Raw genomic sequence first — 3949 nt, forward strand, 5'->3', positions numbered from 1 at the left:
ATCTTATCAAAAAAGTATTTGTGTCACGTTATTATATACTTTATAAAAACTAAACCCTCACAAAAAAATACAATATTCATTTAGGAAAAAAAAGAAAGCAGTACTCCTATATGTTGTAGCCTTTACTCATTACTCCAATGTTCGGATAACGTATAGTCTGCAATGGTAATAAAATAAATCCCTCATTATCTTAATTTATTTCTCAACTCGAATCTTCATTTAAATTTTCCTCATGACTTCTTAAATTTTACATCTTAGAGCTAGTAACAATAATTAGAAGATAAATTATTCTTTTGCTTAAGATTTTCTTAAATTGTGAATTATGTGCTTGTATTTAGACTAGAAAAATCAAAATACCAGAATGCTTAAACTAGAATGGTAGGGGGACTCACAAAGAGATCCCCTTAAAAATAAGTGTATGTCACGAAATATAGTGCAGACACAATACTCTTTAGTAAAAGGTGAAAGAATAGTTCACTTTGTGCTCACTGTGTGGCTGCGTGAATTTTTTTTTGTTATCTTTATTATTACTGGTGTAGTACTTGCCTCACTCTTTTCTTATTTTTTTGAGTGAGGTGTCAAAAACACATTTAAAATATCTTTTTTTTAAAAATTCATACCTTAATTATTGGGAGTATAGGTTTCATACCTAAACTATCACTCATTAGTTTGAGAAACACACCTCTCCCTTTTATTATACTCTCTTGATGATGTGTGTATTACACTCTTTTTATTTAAAAAACATTGTCACATAACACTCCACATGGACAAAATATTCCATCTTGATAAAAAAATAATAAAATATTGGTTTTAATTTAAAGTTAAAAAGCAAAGTATCACTCTCTATCAAAAAAAGAATTTTTTTTTAAAACCATAAAATTTAACACAGTTTTCGTACTCCACTACACCACCTCCTCCCACCATAACACCCCTTCCCAATTTTTTATTTTTTAAATTTCTTTTATAAAAGTTTAAAACAAAATTCTCACCAAATCCATCTTTTAAAAAATATTAGATATTATTTTTGTTTGTTCTAATAAAAATACAAAGCCTACATCATCCTATCTAACCCTCCGCTCCCAATTTTTATTTTATTTTATAATTTTGTGTTAGATATATATTATTTTTTTTGAAAATATTTTCTACTTGCCGCAAGAATATTTTTTAAATAATTTTTTTATTTCTGCTATATTTAGTATGGAAGTAGAAAATAATACTTTCCTAAAAGAATATTTATAAATCTAACGTAAAACGATAAAAACGCCCAAAAATAATTGGGAGCAGTGGGTTAGAATTCTTTTTAATAAATAAATAAAAATAATATCTAAATATTTTTTGGGAAGGAGTGGTGGTTTGGGGGGGAGGGGGATTTGTCGGGGGTACTAGGGGAGGAGGTGGTGAAGTGGGTAAGAAAAATATTTAAAATTTATTTTTTATAAAATTAATTTCATTTTTTTTTGGGGGGGGGGGGGAATGGGATACTTTAATCTTTAACTTTTAATTAATATGAATAATTTATTTAATTTTTGTTAAGTTGAAATATTTTATGCATGTGGAATGTCAGGTGTCAAGGTTTTTAAAAATGAAAAAGGGCCAAAAATACCCCTAAACTATAGGGAAAAGGTCTAAAAATATCATTCATCCATTTTTTAAAATAAAAATGTCCTTCTACTCATCTTTTTTCTCTAAAAATACCCTTCCATTCATCTTTTGGCTCACTTACACCCTGGAACAACCCTCACTCTATTTTTTATTTTTTTTTAAAAATATTGATTATGTGACATTTTCTTATTGGATGAAATAAGACCCCCACCCCTACTAAAGAAAAATGTTTTTTAAACGAAAAAGGGTCCAAAATACCCCTAAACTATAGGGAAAAGGTCTAAAAACATCATTCATCCATTTTTTAAAATAAAAATATCCTTCTACTCATCTTTTTGCTCTAAAAATACCCTTCAATTTATCTTTTGGCTCACTTACACCTTGGAACAACCCTCACTTTATTTTTAAATTTTTTTTAAAAATATTTATTATGTGATATTTTCTTATTGGATGAAATAAGACTCCCACCCCTACTAGATGTTTTCGCATAATTGATCCAAAATCAAAATAATATACTTCTTGAAGACCCCAAAAAATATAAAATGTAGTAGTTCCTTATATTTGATGTAGGTTTTTTAATTCCTTTTTTAAGTTTATTTTTTCAAACCCTGAGCGTAGCTGGCACTTAGAAACCGTTGCTTATTCCCAAGAAAACCCTTGGTCTAGCTCACTCAGTAAGCGGAAGACTTAACTCATAAATAGTATAAATCGAATGGGAATAATAAGAACATAAGTTTAACTCTCAAAACATAAGTCTCAAAGTACACTTTATGCAATGTAAATAGATAAAAAAAAGTTTGAAACATAATCTCCGGATTAGATTAAAGAACTTAAACTATGTCTGTCTAGTACATGAAGCCTCTAAATACTAACTCTAAATAGGTATTGGGACAGGCCCATGGCTAACTCAAATTACTAATAATGTACATACTGAAAATAAAGACTTAAGAGCGCCTCTTAATACAAAGAGGTCTCATCAAAAGTTGGATGAAAATCTGATCTTCAACGATGCGCGTATTGAGGATCTCTATCACCTATGTCTGCATCAAAAAACGATGCAGCATCAAATAGTGTCAGTACATGGAATATACGGTATGTAAAATAGCTGGAAAAAAACTTACTAAAAGATACTCAACTCCACTAAACTAAAAGAACTCAACTCTGAAAATAAATCAACGTAATAAAGCATGCAATATATATAAGATAGTGGTTTAAAATTAATGAATAAGTAAATGAAACCCACTCTATGAAAATAAAATATTTTACTCTTGAAGAGTTTCTCTAACTAAAAAATATCACTTATGGGCTATATGATGATACAATAAATTGATGTTGTTGTCACAACTGCCCAATACCTTACCAGGATAAGCGACACAACTCATCTCTTGGATCCAATAAAAAGTCCTCTTTTGAGACTATGAGGAGTCACCTGAATGAATGGCACAATCCTATCCTACGCTGGCTACGCAGTGTAATGATCCTCTAGGGCATTTTTGTCTTAATGCCTCCTTTTCATTATTTAGAGTGTTCCTATAGCGACCCAAGTCATTTGTGACTTGCTGGCACTGATTGTTCAGTCGTCGGGTCATTCATTTGGGTTTCGTTTCTCCATTTTGGAGCTTTTGAAACTTAAAAAGTTGACTTAGTCAAAATATCAGGTTAATGACCTCATAATGGAATTTTAATAATTCCATCAGTTCTAGAATTGCCAAATTAGGATAGTAGCATGATTAGTTCAAGTATCGAGGCATTTTCGGTATGAGTTTAGGGCCATTTGACATTTTAATATTTGAAATTTGGTCTAAGGTTGACTTTTGTCAATATTTTTAAAAAATATGCTCAGCTTAAAATTTTGCTAGTGCGGTTAGTTTCTGAATATCGAGTTTGGTCTAGAATGACCCTTCGTTCTCTTGCCGAGGCTTTTGGTCTAATTCTGAGCATTGTTGTGGTAGTTGTCTAAAAATTACACTTGGGTATGGGACCCACTTTTAGTCAAAATGTCCTCGTATGGAAATTCCGACTTCGTTATTAAGTCTGAAACATTGAATTTAGTAGGGTAGCATATCTATTTATGTTTACCAGGTTCTGAATAAATTCTGGGCATCCCGTCGGAGATTCTAAAATTGGCCAAAAAATCAAATTTTCTACTAATATATATAGCTGGTGCAGGCCCATTTCAGCCTCATTTCTCCACTTCAAACATTCATAAATCTCTCATTTTAAGTTTGATTTTAGTGATTCAAAAGTCCATCTTGTGTGGGGGGGGGGGGGGGGTTTGCAAGAAATGCATTGGTGAGGTCAAAAAGTAATTTAAGGTCTCCGTTTGAGGTAAATTTGATGAAATACC

General features: G+C 31.0%; 1 non-coding gene across 1 annotated transcript; it reads right to left on the reverse strand.

The window, feature by feature from the left end:
• Positions 1-382: 382 nt before the first annotated feature.
• Positions 383-498, reverse strand: LOC129890880 (U5 spliceosomal RNA). The gene has a single exon (XR_008767071.1). It is a non-coding gene; the product is annotated as a U5 spliceosomal RNA (small nuclear RNA).
• Positions 499-3949: the final 3451 nt, after the last annotated feature.

This window comes from Solanum dulcamara, chromosome 5 (assembly GCF_947179165.1).
Source record: "Solanum dulcamara chromosome 5, daSolDulc1.2, whole genome shotgun sequence".
In the NCBI taxonomy this organism is placed as follows: Eukaryota; Viridiplantae; Streptophyta; class Magnoliopsida; order Solanales; family Solanaceae; genus Solanum; species Solanum dulcamara.